An 18,027-nucleotide genomic window follows, 5' to 3' on the forward strand; every position below is an offset into this window, starting at 1 on the left:
CAAACCTCGAGTGCATTTGGGTGACAAGTAAAAGCTTATGCAATAAATAGTATTTTTACATAGGTATGTTAGCACACAGTGACTGTAACTTCATTTGTGCTGGCAGTGATGACTGAATACTCCCGCTAAATGTTGCATTTAAAAAGTTTCAGATCTCAAGGAATTTATACACTTGAGAAAATGACATAGAGTGAAATGTAATATCAAGTACTTACATCTTCCCTAAACCCTCATTCTAAATGGCCTCTCAAACTGTCAAATCAATCTTGAGATGCACCATAAGGGCATCCAGTTCTATATTTGCTGAGATGAGAAATCAAATCCACAATCATAACAAACAAGCAAATTCATCCTCACTGCCAATATGCATGTAGGATGCAGTTCATTTTCAGTGATTAACAACTTTTGAGAATCAGAATTCAGATCATTATACTGCAAAAAATTTCCCTTGAAAATCCAAATGAATTACTCTGACTTGCCAAGAAATTTTTAAAAATCAACAATTAAGCCAGCTGATTTTTGTAGTTAGAACAATATATCATTAATGTCAACAGAATATGATTGATGAAAATAACACAAGCGTGTTAACAGAATCTTCTGATGAATTTTGCATTTTTAAGGTATTTCACTCCTGAAGGCAATTTATAAACTATATAACTGCTTTTTCCCAGTGTAAGGTTTATTTTTTCTTATAAATATCAAAACCAGGGATAAAATATTTCCTTCTAGCTTAGCTAGACTTTCTCTAGGAAATATGCTTTCTCTGGCTGAGGTAGATGCATTTAGTGTGGGAAGCCACATTTGGTGAGCTACAAAGAAAGGCAAGAAAGACGTGTTAAGTTTTTGAGAAGTAGAAGCAATGACCAAAGGTTACAGGCCTCAACCTCAGAGTCCCTCATGGCCAAGGCTGGAAATTTTAATCAGCCAAATAAGTTATAATATTGGATTAATCTGACACAAATACATGGTAGAATGAATTGCTTCTCTTACTCTATAATTCCAGAGAATGCATCTGCACACAAATTCCTTATGACAAGTGAAGTTCAATGCCTCTCTTCTTGAATATAGACAGGACTTGGTCCCTCCTAAGGACTGGAGTACTCAAGGGAAGAAATCATCACTTAAAGTAGGAAAGCCAAGCCGGGAGGTGGTGGTGCACACCTTTAACCCCAGCACTCGGGAGGCAGAGCCAGAACCAGGCAGGTCTCTGTGAGTTCGAGGCCAGCCTGGTCGATAGACTGAGATCCAGAACAGCCACCAAAACTACACAGAGAAACCCTGTCTCAAAAAACCAAAATCATAATAATAATAACAATAACAATAATAATAATAATAACATAAAGTAGGAAAGCCTGACAAACTACTATGCACAAGCAAGCAGGTGAACACTATCCATGACAAGTCATGATGCAATCATGTACTATGTTATACATACTATGGATATCACATCTGTACTACATCTTACATGATGGCAAGTATACCACGTCTATAGGTATTCTGCTACAAACACACAGCCTCAATCTAGCCACAAGAAAGCTAACAGTCAAAGCTACAATTTACCTAACCCCCGAACTGTCAAGGTCACAGAACACAAAACACCACTGAGAACTTACAGTTCAGAGAAGATTTAAGAGACTGATCTGCTAAGCCTATAGGGGTATTCTGATTGGGTCCTGGAACATGAAAGCAATTGTGATGAAATTCAAATAAAATTGATAGCACAGTAATAGTATTGTCCCATTGTTAATCTTAAATTTTTAGAATGCAACACGAATCTTAGATGTTAGCCTAGGGGAACCTGGGGAAAAGTAATAAACCTTTATTATGTTCTTGTCCTTTTACTTATCCTCAAATTTGAAACTAAGAACTCAGAATTAAAATTTTAAAATAAATAAAATAAAAATACAGCATACAGTGACAAATGTAGAGAGCAACAAGTGGTTTACCGGTCACTTATTCTTCAGCCTGACATCTGACCAGCCCCCTTCTCATGGCTGTCCAAAGTAACCAAGTTGTGTTTTCCTTTGGAAGGTCAAAGTATCAGAAAGATTTATAAATGTAATTTACTGCCATGGATGCAAATCTCATGAGCCTCTTTAGATTGCTTTGTTTTAACTCGTTTATTTACTTTATTGCACTTGTGAGAAGCCTATTCATCATTTGTACTGAGTATGCCAGGCCATTTTCTCTGAACATCACTTCAGAGTTGAGTCAGCTGGCCACACACCTGCAGAGCCTGGCTCTTCCTCATACATCTGGAGTAAAATGAAACACTTTACTGCAGGGCCTGGGTCGGCCGTGGTATCCTGAGCTGTCATCACAGGGACTAGATGATGAAGTCTGGATGTGTAGGATGGTTTGTTTACCTCTGCGTGCTAAATGTGCGTGTGCCTGTGTATATGGCACGCATTAGTTGGTGTGAATTTGAGCATGCCTATGGCAGGCAAAGGAGAACATTGGTGTCTCTCTTCACCATTCAGGTAGGGACTCTCTGCCATTTGTCTACTTTGTATTCCAGGCTAACTGGTCTACCAGCTTCTGGGCATTCTCCTCTCTCTGTCTCCTGTCTCCCATTAGATCACTGGAATTATTGATGCTACAACTGTCTCTGGCTTTCTTTTAAATGGGTTCTTGGATTCCAAGAAGATCTCATGCTGGTACATCAAATACTTTTACTACTGAACTGTCTTCCCAGCAGGTGTGTGGTAAATCTTTATGGAAAGGAAACAATAGATCTGCCAGATGAATGCCATCTCTCTCCTTCATCCCTCATTCTCATGGACTACCTTGAGACACAGCTCTCTATTCAGGCTATAGAAATGTCCATCATGCTGAGCGAATGTAATTGTCTGCCACAAAAGTTCCCAAGTTTCCTTTCCATTGTTCATGAAGCAGCCAATACGGAAACCCACCCCTCCCAGAGCCACCCACCCTGCCTCGCTTCCATCTCCTCACTGTATCAGGTTGTTCCTGTCTATATGAAATATCAATATTTTAATCCTTGCCTCAGGTTCATCTCTGCGAGAGCACAGGCTTATAAATGAACAGCTTAGAAGTGAAAATGAACCATCTTAGTATGTACAGAAAAACTAACAGTTTGCAAAAACAACTAACTTGACCCCATTATATAAGTAAAATACATTTTAATATGATAAAGCCCAAGTCTTCAAAAACTTCAATGAAGTCCTATAGAGGGAATGAGTAGAGATACTATAGGTCAAGAACATAGAATCAGACAGACATGAGTCCTAGTTGGGCAGCAAATACAATAACCCATTGGGATAATCAAGAACAAATGACTGGGGCTGAGGAGTTCCCTGGTAATATAGTCCTTGTCTACCATAGTAAGGCCCTAAATTCTACCTCAAGAATCTGGCGGGGACTGGAGAAGCAGGGTGACACATGATACACACAAAAGTCAGGCACACATACACACAAATAAAAATAAAAAAAATAATTTAAGATAAAACAAATTAAAAACAACCAACAAATCTGTGGGCAGGGTTCAAGGAAACATGAATGATGATCCACACCCTCAGGCAGAGACAGGGAAGAGCAGACTCTACCACTCTAGACTGAAAGAGTAATTTACCATATCCACAAGCCACAGAAAGTTGCAGGGCAGGGCTTTAGGAGATTTAACCAATACCCAGACTCAATATGCACGCAATTTGTTGACTAGTCTTGAAAGTCCTTCCTAACACATGATAGTGGGTTGAGTTGGATCCTGCGACATTTAAGGCCATATCTGAAGGCAGGAACTTTGTGAATGGGGAGAAGACAAGGTCTGAGAGAAGATCATCCTGGGTTGGGCTGTGCCCTAAATCCCGTTGAGAGTCAGAAATGAACACACAGATGCACAGTAAGAAGAATCGTGGGAGGATGGAGGTTGGCACTGGAATCACACTGTCTCAGGACACACCAGAACCAGGAAGCCGCAAGCAAGAATGCTCCTGTGAGTGTGTGGTCCCTCAACCCCAGATTTCAGATATTGGGGATTCAGAACGTTTTCATTATTTTAAGCCATCACATTTGTGGGGGCCCTAGGAACCTAATCTAGTACATAAGTTTGGAGAGAAACATTTGTTTTTTCTCTCCTTTCCAAAGTGTGGGACAGCCTAAAACAAGAGGGAGCATAAACCATGGGGTTGACTCTACTGTTGAAGTAGAGCTTACACTACCATACCTCAAACTGTGGCAAATCAAAGTTCTGAAAAATTGCCACAGACACCCCCAAAACCCAACAATGGTCTAAACATATGAATGTGATTGTTAGTGAGTACAAAAATAACCAGTCATGTTATCTAACAAAAACCAGACAGTGCTTAATGTCCATCCCTGGCAAATAATTCAGGCTAAGAACATGAGACTATAATATGGCAGCAAGCCCTCAGAGAGTCCTGTGATATAAGGTGACAGCAGTTACAGCTATCATTGTGAGTTGTAAGCTCTCAAATGCAGTGTCAAGACCAACCAAGCATGAGTCTGCCACACGTATACTATACCAAACCAATATGACTCTTCTGAGCAAAATAAACATCACACCAAATATGTAACAGATAACCACAGTCTACAAAAGGATGAGGCATTAGGGATAGCATAACTGGAAAGTAATGGACAGAATACATACAGAACTATGCAAGGACTAAATACAAGCCTAACAAAACAGTAAGGTGAGAGAGGACTGAAGAGCCAAGGGAATAATCATTTCAATGGTAACCAACGTGAACACACAACCTGTAAAGCACAGAAGACATCCCTTTGGGAGCCATTGTTGAAACAGTGGAAGTGTTGAGCTGGACTGGTGTATTCATGTATGGTGTATGAGATCAATGAGGTTAATCCCGAGGGCACAAATGGTGTAGCCTGAGGTTAAAAAGCCACCAAATGGAGCAGCCAACACAAGGACAAAATAGAAAGAGTCCTTGAAATGAAAACCAAGTCAAATCCTTTTTTCCCAAAATCAGTCCACCTTCTGGTAAAAGTCAATTCAGCATAGTGATGGTCAAGACAAACAGTAATGAAGCATTTGAACATCAAAGAAAGAAAAAAGGAAGATATTTCATTGGGAGAAATGGGGAAAGAACCTTTGGTTTCTACCCGGAAAACGGGGGGACTTGCTGATTCTTTGACTGTTATTCCATGCTGCTTTCATGGAGGGAGCAAGCACCAGACAGAAAAAGCAAGACCCACAGGAACTATTTATGAAGTGTGTTCATTACCTCCTCTGCCTTTATTGACCCAGGTGGACAATATCTTTAGTGAGATCTTGAAAAAAATGAAAGAAAAGAAAAGGGAAAGAAAGAAAGAAAGAAAGAAAGAAAGAAAGAAAGAAAGAAAGAAAGAAAGAAAGAAAGAAAGAAAGAAAGAAAGGGAAAAAAACTAGTCTCCACCTTTGAAAATTCTGTGTGACAAGAAAACACTAAGGACATTACTGTGACTTAAAATGAGGACACAGAGCAGAACTTGAAAAAGGATTGGAATTCAAAGGCGAGACAAACAGATGACTGAGAAGAGCTTCTCGATTCCCTCGAAGACAATGAATGCCATTTTGGTTGTCAGAACCCAGGACTCCTCACCAGTGACCTGAACAAATCAAAGTCAAATTGTCAAGGAAAAAGTTGGGGGACACGTCAGACAGTTAATGAAGTGTCTGCCTCTGTGAACATTCTATCAGAAACCAGTGGGAGGGAGGGAGGCTGAATTCAGAATGCTGAAATATTTCCAGGTTTCTAGTTACTCTGGGGTTGATACCTGCACATCTGCTATCAGATAAATAATTAACAATATTCAACCAGGAAAACAAAGTGAACTGAACAATTTCCTCCTTCAATCTCGAGTTACCATACAGGGTCAGATTGCTAAACCATCATATCAATATTTATCTCCCAACTAGAAAAATCACCTCAATTCAGTAAGTATATAATCTTGTGTGAGATGACGTGTCTAATAATCACTGAGGCAAAAATCAAAGCTCAGTTTGGTAGGTGTCTTGTTTCCTCATCCCATGACACAACTCAATGTTCTTCTGAATGAGATTGCTCATGGATTAAACTAGCTTGGCCTTTTATAACGAGCAGGTAACATAGTGACTACTGAATTCACTGTGGTGGGTTACCCAAAAATAAGGGTCACACAGGTTAGGTTGAGAGAAATAATCAAAGAAGGGTTAAAGTAGGAAACTTAGAGAAAGGCTGTAGCATGAATCATAATTGGTCTTAATAATAAAAATCCAGAGTCAGATATAGGGGTAAATGCTGAAAGATCAGAGAGACGAAAGAGCAAGCCACAGCCACCATCTCTTACCTCACCAACTCCTCAGCCTGAAAGAGAGTGAGCTCCTGTCTCCTCCCGCCTTGTATTTCTCTCTCTGCCCAGCCGTATCACTTCCTGTCTCCACCTCCCTAGTGCTGGGATTAAAGGCGTGAGATCCCAAGTGCTGGGATCAAAAGTGTGTGCCACCACTGCCTGGTTCTGTTTCTCTTTTAGATGGGATCAATCTTGTGTAGCCCAGGGAGGCCTTGAACTCACAGAGATCCATCTGCTTCTGCCTCCTGAGTGCTGGGATTAAAGGTGTGTGCCACCACTGCTTGGCCTCTATGGCTAACTAGTGGCTTAGCTCCGTACTCTAATCTTCAGGTAAAGCTTTATTTGTTAGATCACAAACAAGGTATCACCACAAAAGGCAATAAAATATAGTGCAGTTGCAAGAAGCTGCAAAATTTACTTGCCTTGAGGCTGCTTGAATTAATGAGGAGAGAGACTGAACTCTTATAGAAAAAGTTTGCAAGAGAGTGAACAAAGTGAAGCCATGCTAGGTCACCCTCAAAATCCCTAAAGAGAAGGAGGAACAATGCAATCTCTCAAACCATCAAAAAGAAGAAAACAGGGATGTGAAAACAAGGAGACTTGAAACCCTGGGTTTCTGGAGAAGCTGTGGCCCATCTCAGCTTGCACAGAAGAAAAATATAAGGGAAAATGTTTAGTTGAATGGGAGATACCTTCGGAAAAAAAGAATGCAAAAGTATAACTCTAGAAGAAAACACATACGTCCAAAACTATGCTTAGAATTCCCAGAAATTGGTCTAGAGAGATGGATTAGCAGTTAAGGGCATGCACTGCTCTTGCCAAGGACCCAAGTTTTGTTCCAAGCGCCCATGTCAGATGAGTCCCATCTGCCCCTACCTCCAGCTCTAGAGAATCCAATACCTTTTTGAGGCCTCTGAGGGCACCTGCACTCATGTAGGCATAACCATCCCCCTGTAAACACACACACATAATTTAAAATACAGTTAATCTTTAAAAAAATGATCAGAAAAGAAAATGGAGCCAGTGAGATATCTTAGCAGAGAAAGGAGCCTGTTGCCAGCCAAGCCTGATCACCTGAGTTAGATTCTTAGGACACACGGGGTAGAAGGAAAGACCAACTCCCAGAAGTTGTTCTTTGACCTTCACAAAGCAAGCTGTGGTATACACGTATACACACACACACACACACACACACACACACACACACACACACATACACACACACACAGAGTTACATAGGTAAATACATAAAGTAAGTACATAAGATAAGATGACAGACAGACAAACAGACAGATGAGACAGACAGACAGACAGACAGCTCAGGCCAAGAGCAAGTTTTACAGCTGGCAGAACCTTGTTCCAAGACAGTACTAAGAATCACCAAACTTTTAAGGTTGGTTCTATGCTACAGGACATTCTTTGTTTCTCTTTTACATTCAGATACTAAAATAGACATACTTAGTAATCATCAGTATTTATTGGGAACTCTTTATATAGCAGACACCTTGCTGAACACGTTAAGCTAGTTCATTGACTTTTGTTTTTCCCAGCAAACACGGGCACTTCTGTCTACTTCCCTTTACAAAGTTGGCAGCTAAAGGCCAGAAGAAACCAAACCACAAGTAGCTAATGATGAATCAGGCTTTCATGCCAATGACTGCTGCTTCAGACAGTAATCTTGGCATCTCCATACCTGCTGAATCTTTGCACTGACATGAAAGTGTAGCACCCAGCACCAGCTCAGCGCTCTGAGCAGACAGTTTCAAGGAAATGAAAGGATTTGGTTTCATTTCCTCAAACTACAGTGACACACCCCAAAATTATCTACTGCTATTTTTTCTATTATACAAAATCCCAAGCAATAAAGTGCTAACACGAATTAAATCTTAATTTTTAAAATCACTCCTTGCGCATTAAAAATAAAATCAACTTAATGACTTCCCCTTGGGGTAGCAAAAATTTCTCAGGGACTTGTCAAATCACCGATGCTTCTGCTAAAATATCATTGCCACATTCTTCCCAATCTTCAGCTATCACAGCGGTGAAGTTTGCCACTTTAGGTTAACTAAAAAGCCCTATATTGTAACTCGATAAGTACATAATAAACCTACTGAAATCAAAAGTCCTCAAATATGTTTTTAAACAAGTATCCTTCAGCCCCTCCTTCTGAGTCTTGTCCAACATTAAGATTTCTCATTTTTGTTAAGTTCTTCTATTCAAAATATATCAGCAGCACCCACCATGCCAACTTTTTTATTTTTTTGTGCATGTGAGATTGATTTTATATATATTCAATTGATTTAAAAGACCAATCACATTTTTCCCTAACATAAAAGTAGTATATCAAGTAAAAACAATACACATTTGATTCAATCGTGCCCAACTCTAGAATCTAGATATAAACAGTACAGAAAGAAAATCTTACCTTTACTAGAACTCCATACCTTCTAGTCAAATGCAGTGAAGAATGCACTGAGTTACTCTGAGCAAAGTGCAAACCCACCAGCTTCCTTCTTGGAACACTTCCCTAACTCTGAGTCACTTTGTTCAAAGTTCAGACACCCTTGGCATCACAGGCAGTAAAGGGGCACAGCTATGTTAACAGCTGAGGGATTTCACTCTGCTACGTCAGTCAGCATGGTAACAGAATAACAACATTAGAACACAACTTCCTGAGGTAGGGTGCTTGAGAAACTTCATGTCCCCTGAAAAGCTGACTAACTTGCTGCAGAGAAGAAAAGAAAAGTGCTTGCAATTTGGTGGCCGACACTTCTATGTAAGGAACCACAGTCCTCCAGACCTGTAATCTTTATTACTGTCCTGCTTGCTAGAATACACAAGATTAGCAAACAGATTCAAAGCAAAGCCTTACCTATACATTTTTTTCCTCCTCGCTCATGCGGAGGACTTAGCATTGTATGTATTTCCTCTATGCCAGTGGTTCTCAACCTTCCTAATGCTGCAACATTCTAAAACAGTTCCTCATGCTGTGGTGACCCCCATCCATAGAAGTATTTCATTGCTACTTCATAATTGTAATTTCGCTGCTGTTAGGAATCATAATCTGATACTCCACCACCAAAGGGGTCATAACCCACATGTTGAGAACCATTGCTCTATGCTATCGCATCAATGAAGGTGATAATTCTCCTTCCCCCCCCCACCTCCCTTCTCTCTCAGGCTTTCTCTCTCTCTCTCTCTCTCTCTCTCTCTCTCTCTCTCTCTCTCTCTCTCTCTCTCTCTCTCTCTCTGTGTGTGTGTGTGTGTGTGTGTGTGTGAGAGAGAGAGAGAGAGAGAGAGAGTGCATATGTGTATGCATGTCCTCTAATATCACATGTATGCATCTTATCCAAGATCAATCATACCTATTTTCTCAGCAACTGGCATTGTGTGTGGCACTTACAAGGTACTATCTTGCAGTGGATGGTCAATACTTGCTTGCTGAATATACAGGGGAAAGTCACAAAAGCTACAAAGTGAGCAAAAAAAGTATGAAGACAAGTACCAGGAGTCTTCTATCTGCACAAAGCCTTAGAATGGCATGCAATTCTCTTTTTCACATGACTTTGTCTTTGGGCATCACTCACTACACACTTTACCCACCTGTCACACAGGGAAGAAGACCGGTGCACTTGGGAACTCGTCCCCTCTTCTTTCCTAGCTCTCCCTCGACAACTCTATGGGGAGTCACCTGTCCTAAACCTTCCTTTGCCAGCTGAAAACCAACTAAGAAGCTCTGAAACCCTAATGTTACCCACTGCAACTTTTATCATTCTTTAGTAAGATTTATTCTGACACAAGAGCAAACGGGGACGTCCTTGAAGGATGCAGGCAATCCTAGCTTCCACCTTCGAATCCCTGAGAGCCATGTAGTTCCTGACACATCACAGCCACTCTCATGTTCATTTAGGGAAATAGCTAAGATCCTAAAGTATTAAAGTGTAGGCTTGGGGGGCGCTGGGGGGGGCAGACTTTCATAGAATCTCAAGTAGAAGAACTAGACATTCTTTGACGATGTTTGAAGTCTTAGAATGAAATCGTGTATGCATCCAGAGATATTTGGTATGCAGAGGCTGTTCACACTGAGGGAAAAAATAGAACGGAAGGTTTTGAAAACTACCAACGACTGAGAGATAAGTCAAGAGGGATGTCACAGGTACTACATAACCAGGTTAATGTTGAAGACTAGGTTAGTGGCTTCAGGGTTTGTACTTTTCCCTTGTGAAATGCTTGCAGCAATCACCCCAGTAAAAGGCACCTGAAAAGAAGTAGGAATGTACCATTAGGAAGCTGCGTAAGGGAAGCCTGTAGGGCCACAGCTTGCAGAAGGTCCGTTTTTCATCACTGAAAGTCCGTTATCATTTCAAACACTAGTTCTTTTCTGCAAAGCGGCCCCTCCATCCCTTCAAGAGGTGTCATATGGAATATGGCTAACTGTGATTATATCTATAATGCATACACACCTAAACCTATACTCCAGAGGAGAATTTATAGTGACATTGGTGTTTAACCTTCATTAAATATGCAAAATTATGAGGGAATTAAAGCATAACTGTCATACAGCTTAAGGAGGAAAGGGGAGCTTCTGGTTGATGTCTCGGAGATCAAAAAAGCCTGAAATTAATAATGTAACTGGAGGCTTTCAATTGTCAAAGCACTGCAGAAGAAAGTGAATTTGAAGACTAAAGCTAAGAAGGGGAGACATGACTGAAATGTAGATCTTAAGTTGGTTTGAGGTAGACCAGGCCTATTCTTCATCTATTAGTCACTTAAAGAGTATATATCAACTGGTATTAATTCTCTCAAGAAACATTCTTCTGATATTCCAATTAATGAAAGATTACATCTTGGAGTTACACACTTGTTTCCCAAAAACACTGAATCGGATGCTGTTACCCCTTGTATGTGCCCTCTGTTCTGGTCCATTGTTGTTTTAGAACGGTCACATAAAGGCAGGGGTTCCAGGGACCTTCTCCATGCTTTCTCTAATCTTTTTCTCTCCCCATTTTCTAGCTATGCTGAAGATCTACAATATCCTCAGCAACTTTCAAGTTTCTAGTGGGTTATCTGCCAATCAGTTTCATAATGCTCTTTTGTAATCACTGGGATAAACAGGCAGAGAAGGGGATCCTCCTTTATCACCTCTTGTAGAGTGAAGAAATAAGGCTGAGTGGACATGATGCTCATAGTGAGTAACTGTTAGTATTGGGAGTTCTATTAGATATCTTCATGTCTTTGACACATCCCCTCCATCTAAGTGTTTGCTCTGCCCATTATTGAGTCAACTAACTCCACACGAATTCTTGACATCTTATCTCAGCTATATAATGTGACTCCCCTGCTTGGTGTCCCACACACTCTTTACTTCCCAGGGTGACCCCTGAAAAAGATAACACTGATATTCTCTGTGGTTAGTGTTAGTCTGTGGGGGGTCAGGCTGTTCTTATTTGTGTCTCTAGTCAATAATCCTCAAGGGTATTCTCCATGATTCCCCACCAGGAACAGGTCCTTATTGTCCATGGGGTATGGCCAACTGAGCAATGCCCCCTTGGGTTAGGTCCTTCTCCATCCTGTCTCACTCCTTTCAGGATCTTGTCCTCTATTCCCTTGGTTCACTGTCCAAAGGAATGTACTTGAAAGATGTATCCTGGCCATGTTTCTTGGAGTACCCTCATGGAAAACAGGATACAAACATATTCTTTCAATTTCCCAGTCCATTTTTCTTATTACTCTAACAACCACCAGACCTGAAAGTCAATACTCATTATACCCATTTCCAATCGCAGACAAAGTTATAAGATTTACTATTTGAATGTCAAGCATTTAATCTCTTTTTGTCCTGCATGGTTTGCATATATTAGGTGCCTAACAATAGAAAACTGTGGTTACCTCAAGGGAAGGGCTGCTTCAGAAGGACGCATATGTAAAAGTAGCGCCCGTCTGCAGACAAGGCGAGAGAGCTGGAGTAGCTATCTTTACCCAGTGACATTTTAGTCTGTAAAGCTTCCTGGCAGGCTCCTTTTCATCCCGAGTTTTCTAATAAGAAGTCAGACTTTTATTCTTAAGGCTTCTTATTTTAGATGTGCGGATGGCTTATTTTAAGCAGCCTCACTGAACAGAGAAAACAGAAAAAAATATCTTTATAGAGCTAAGGCTTATGAAAGAAATAACAACAATATTTACCAGCTGTAATTACATATACATGTGCGTATTTGTTGAGATTTGCCCTTTAAGGATTTATTGGTGGGACGTGGGCATTCATAGCTGTTTGTTTCTTGTACAAGAAGGATATTGAGAAAAATAAATGAAGCCTCTGAGGTGAAATATCATATTGCTAGCAGCATGCTGTGGAGCATAGTACCAAGAAAAATTAACTGCTATTCTTGAGTCAGAAAGGTTACATTTTAACGTAATAACCCAAAAGGAATTCTTCTGTTCGTTATGCTGGCTATCAGATTAGTTAGTCACACTACTTCTGAGATAAGCACCTCTAAGGGTCACTTTACATATTTGACAAAGAAATACGAAAGCATGCAAATGTTGGTGTGTTTCCTCATAAAATATTGAGAGATGGTATATGAAGTTATAAGTATGAGGAAAGAAACTGGCCCTCTGGGTCTCAGATATATTGACTAAAGTGTTTGTCACGCTATTGGGGAAAATTATAAAGGCCACTCCACATAGTTAAAAGGAAGATTTATTTAGTGGATGACTTACAAATGAAGGAATGGATAGGTTGCGGGAGTCTGGGGAAGGTGTATCGCAATCCAGTGGTGTTCTCTGGAGCTCTGCACAGTCAATCTCCACCGTCCAGGGTCCAGGAACAGAGAGCGCGCCCAGAGAGAACGCTCGCTCATCCAGCTCTCGGGTTTCCAGCACCTCCCCTCGCCCCGCCTCGTAGGCATGACAGTTGCCAGAGTCTCAATGGGGGTTGGAACTTCCAGATCCAAGCTGGAATGGCTACCCACTACATCTCCCCCTTTTTGTCTAAATAAGAAGGTTCTAAACTAATACAAGACTATATATAAAGGAATGGTTATCAAATATTGTCCAGAAATAATGAGGGATAATGACCTAGATAAGATGTAACTACAACCAATGCAAACAATATCAAGCAAGAAACATATTCTAAAGTCCAGAGAAGTATAGAGCATAGGTAAACGGCATGTTATAAAGATCATTCAAAGGTGTCCTATCCTAAAGAACCTGAATCTAATACTTAATATGTTCTATCTAAGATATTATATATACTAAGTTGTAACTATAACTGTTAGTCTTCAATCCCATCAAAGACCTGAGAAGGAACATAATGGTACCTGAGAAATGGTAGACGGATGCAAGCAACTTTCGGGAATCTTGCAAGAGTAGACCAAGACAGCTGGCAGCCTGGACAGTCACCTAATGTTTCTCAGCATTGTTGGTGCATTCAAATTGGCTACAGGCCTAGAGTATCTGACAGACCATTTTCAGAAGCAGGATTTCTGAAAGACCATCTTACCCTGTCTTGGCAGAGTACAGTGGTCGCTTTCCTTGTGTCCCGCTTGTCCAGAAAGGACAGCATTGCATTTGTACTGTCAGCCATCAAGGCAAGGGCAGTTCTTTGCCCTGTAGGCCATTTTGTGCCAAAAAGACAAACTTCCAAATGGAAATGTCTTAGAAGCCCAACATTCTCTCGGGATCAATTGGTGCAGCCAGGAGCAATTGTGCCTCACGTCAACAGAATTCTAAGTTATTTAAATGCCATATTCTCTAGGTCTATGAAGTGTTTGAAGATTACCTGTCCATCTGACCTATGTATCTGTAAATCTGGATAACCTAACTTATGTAACTATAGAGATGACAGGCATAGGCGACTATAAATCTATAAATCTTATCTACCGAAATAACCTAAGGACTAAGGCTTCACGTAAATAAGGTAAACAGTCTATAAGCAAATGTATGGTGAAGAACGATGACTTCAAAATTGTGACAATACACAAGATATTTATAACAGAGGTAGGAATATATAGTGCGATATGCAATATGACAATAATCTTAAATATATATCAATATACCAAATATCCTAACAGAAGTAGAACATATATAAAGTATGATAGATATAAATTTACATTTGTATCAATATAAAAATGTTTCAAATAAGAGTAGAAATATATGTACATTATAACAAATATAGTTCTGTATTTGTATCAATATACAAATTATCTTAAACAGGAGTATAAAAATAGTTTACATTTGTATCAACATATAAGAATCTATAACAGTACAAATTACAGTGCAAATTGTCTAAGGTTGCTATTTTACTAAGTTTGTTTACTAGTATATACAATGATTTACCATCATATCTTATACCTATCTGTTCCATTTCTTCTCCCCCCCTTATTTTTTTTTTACAATACTGAATTAATATTTTCTTCCACCCCCAACCCTATAACCGTTATCCATAACCCTGAGAATTATGAAACCTAAGGGAGAAGGGGCGTCGTTTTCTTAGAATTGCTTCCTGCCGTTTAGGGGGTGATGTTATCTCTGTTGGGTACTGTGAGAAAGCTCAGATAGTTAAATCTCAGTTAGACTAACTGTAGGTTCTGTAGCAAGTTTTAGAGTAATGGGTAAGATTGTCTGAAATTCTGGCAATAAGTGTAGTATGATGATGATTACCATGGCATCATTCTGGATTGGGTAGAGTTGTTGTTGTTGGGGCCCCATCTTCCTTCTGGAGACTTCTGAGATTGCTATTGGAAAAACTTATTTGTTATCAAAAATGGGAGGTTTGGATTTAAAGAGGACATAGCATGTAAGAAAGGATTCTGAGAAATCAAGAGTAAACATGGAGAGAATTAGAATTTAGAAGACAATGGTCCCTCTTTGTTGGTTTCTTTCTGTCTCACACCAGAGGGCTCTTCTGATATGGGACTGAAGAATCTCTTTTCTTTTAGCAATATGCTTGGGTTTAGAAAAGGAGTGAGCCAATTCCATCTCCAAAGCCAGCTTGGCTATAATTGAATTGGAACCACAACTTTTCTAGATTGATAGAGAGAAAGATGTTAGACAGTGAGATTTTACCATGTGTAGATTGGTACCAATAGATTCTTCCTTTCTGCTGTAAATATCCGGATATTGAAGGCCTTATGAGTTTTGGAAGATGGGTATTTCCATTATCCTGGAAAGACAAAAACAGAACCCTACCCCACCCTTTGATTGTTAAATTTTTTTTACAACTTGTAGAGATGTCACATTGGTGAATGATCTTTTACTTCTCTTCATCAAGGGGTTTTTCCTGTTCGAATCGAATTTTTATTAATTTTGTTGGTATCCATAGCTTTTCTTTTCCTGTAGAAACAAAGGCAAAACCCCTTCCCCAACGTAGAACATATCCAGGTTTCCATTCTGAGGTCAGCACATCCTTGAAATAAACTGGTTGGTTTAGCTCAGGAGTTTTGTCTGTTGTCCAATGTCTCTCTGCAGCTGTTGTTCCATTGTCATTAGCATTGAGAAAATTCAAGGTTAATAAAGCACTATGCAGTCTATTTCTAGGAGTCATTGTTACCTGTTGCTGTTTATTTAGCATATCCTTTAAAGTTAGATTGGCTCTCTCTATGACTGCTTGGCCTGTGGGATTATGTGGTATACCTGTAACATGCTTTATATTGTAATAAGCAAAGAACTGTCTCATTTTATTGGAGACATATGCTGGGGCATTGTCTGTCTTAATTTGTACAGGTATTCCCATGATGGCCATAACTTCTAATAGGTGTGTAATCACAGAATCAGCCTTTTCAGAACTCATAGGAGTTGCCCATTGAAATCCTGAATAGGTGTCAATGGTATGATGTACATACTTTAATCTTCCAGATCCAAGCTGGAATGGCTACCCACTACATCACTCTAAAACACCACTTTGTGTTTATTCTATGTTTCCCAAACCACATATCCAGTCTATGTAGTAGCCAGTAAGTCTACTTTCTTCAAAGCAATCTTAAAATAGAGACTCTCTATCAGTAATTATCCCATGAAAGGGGCACTAGAATTGCCCATGTGATTAATAACTTGATACAAAATAACTTGGTAAGAACACGCAATTGTGGTTTAGAGTTGACTGATTGTAGTTTCTTTTTTTTTTTTTTTTTTTGGTTTTTCGAGACAGGGTTTCTCTGTTTAGCTTTATGCCTTTCCTGGAACTCACTTGGTAGCCCAGGCTAGCCTCGAACTCACAGAGATCCGCCTGACTCTGCCTCCCTAGTGCTGGGATTAAAGGCATGCGCCACCACCGCCTGGCTTGTAGTTTCTTATAGTTTGATTGCACTTTACCAGAACATAAAAATAATAGCAAGTTATTTTACTTGAAAAGAAAAGTAGTACGTGAAGCCTGTAATTGCTTTCAGTTCTTTAGGGAAAAATATACTTGGGCATTTGTTTGACTGTATGTTTGTTTGACAGTGGTAGGAACTGAACCTATGTTCTTAGGCTTTCCCATTGAGCTCCAGCTCCAGCTCTCTTTTTACTTCAATACAGCCTTTCACTACGTTTCCAAGGCTGGCCTTGATTTACTCAGTAGCCCAGGTAGGTCTTGAACCTGTGATCCTCCTTCCTCACCTTATGAAGTAGTTGGAGTTACAGATCTGCATTACTGAGTCCATCTATGCTTGCTTTAAAAGAGAAATTGCTCCTACCTCTTTTTCTCCCTAGCTGCTTAGGGATCTGCAGCCTTCATAAACAACACAGTAGTTATGAGGTACAGAATTTCATGACCAACCAGCTACCTCAGAGGAGACCAGTGATTGTTCATGGCCTTTACCACAGGAAAGCAACAATTCTGAAGACAGTCATTTTAGGAAAACTAGCCAAAATGTGCAAGACCATCCCAGATTTCATCTTTCAATTCGGATTCAGAACACATTTTGGTGGTGGCAAGAAAATAAATAGCCTTAGACATTATTTATGATTGGGCTGCTTGGATTGCACAAAGAAAAATGAATCCAAAAAGTGACCTGCAAGGTTTGGCTTCTGTGAGAAGAAAACCCTTCAAGAAAAGAGTGAGAAGAATACAGAGGTAGAAGGAAGGGCATCCAGGGGTCACAGAAGCCAGCCTGATGCTAACAATAGGCAGAAATAAAGATCCTATGATGGCTTTCTTCACAGTAATTGTGCAAAGCAACTCATGAGAGGATTGATAAGCTACACAAGCATGTTTTAAAAATTGGCCTTGGGCTGGAGAGCTATCTCAGTGTATAAAGCACATGTCACACAAGCATAACAATCTATGTTGGGTCGCTAGAATCTGTGTAGAAAAGCTGGCGTGGGTGCAATGATGTATACACTTGTGGTGTCACTGCTGGGGAGGCAGAGACCCACAGATTCGTGGGGCTTTTTGGCCATCCAGCTTGACCAAAGCAGTGAGTTCCAGAACAGTGAAAGGCCCCATTTCCGAAATCGGTAGCCACAACCTAGATAATAACATCTAAAGTTGATCTTTAGCCTCGATACATACTGATTCACTTATTCATACACACACACACACACACACACACACACACACACACACACACACACACAGCCTTTGAATCTCCATGCAATTTGCTAAGAAAATGAAATACTTTTAACTCTGTAAGTCTATTCCTTGGCTGATTTCATATTCTATTACAGTATAAGTTCTAACAGTTATCATGGCTTTCTGAAGCCTCCAACATTATTATCAAAATTTAATTGCTGTTTTCATGA

At 40.0% G+C, this 18,027-nt stretch overlaps 1 protein-coding gene across 6 annotated transcripts in view; it reads right to left on the minus strand.

Annotated features, from left to right (window-relative positions):
* Hhla2 (HHLA2 member of B7 family) overlaps window positions 1–18,027 on the minus strand; it is a 98,619-nt gene that overhangs the window by 77,327 nt on the left and 3,265 nt on the right. Inside the window, exon 1 of one of the 6 annotated variants that reach the window (XM_042258924.2) lies at window positions 8,735–8,942. The exons of 3 other annotated variants lie outside the window; for them this stretch is intronic. The gene's annotated coding sequence lies outside the window, so the exon portion shown is untranslated. Of the gene's footprint in view, window positions 1–8,734; window positions 8,943–18,027 lie in introns of those variants that run through there. 2 more of the 6 variants (XM_076548953.1, XM_076548957.1) reach the window with 2 other exon arrangements.

This window comes from Peromyscus maniculatus, chromosome 12, assembly GCF_049852395.1.
Source record: "Peromyscus maniculatus bairdii isolate BWxNUB_F1_BW_parent chromosome 12, HU_Pman_BW_mat_3.1, whole genome shotgun sequence".
NCBI classification, from domain to species: Eukaryota; Metazoa; Chordata; class Mammalia; order Rodentia; family Cricetidae; genus Peromyscus; species Peromyscus maniculatus.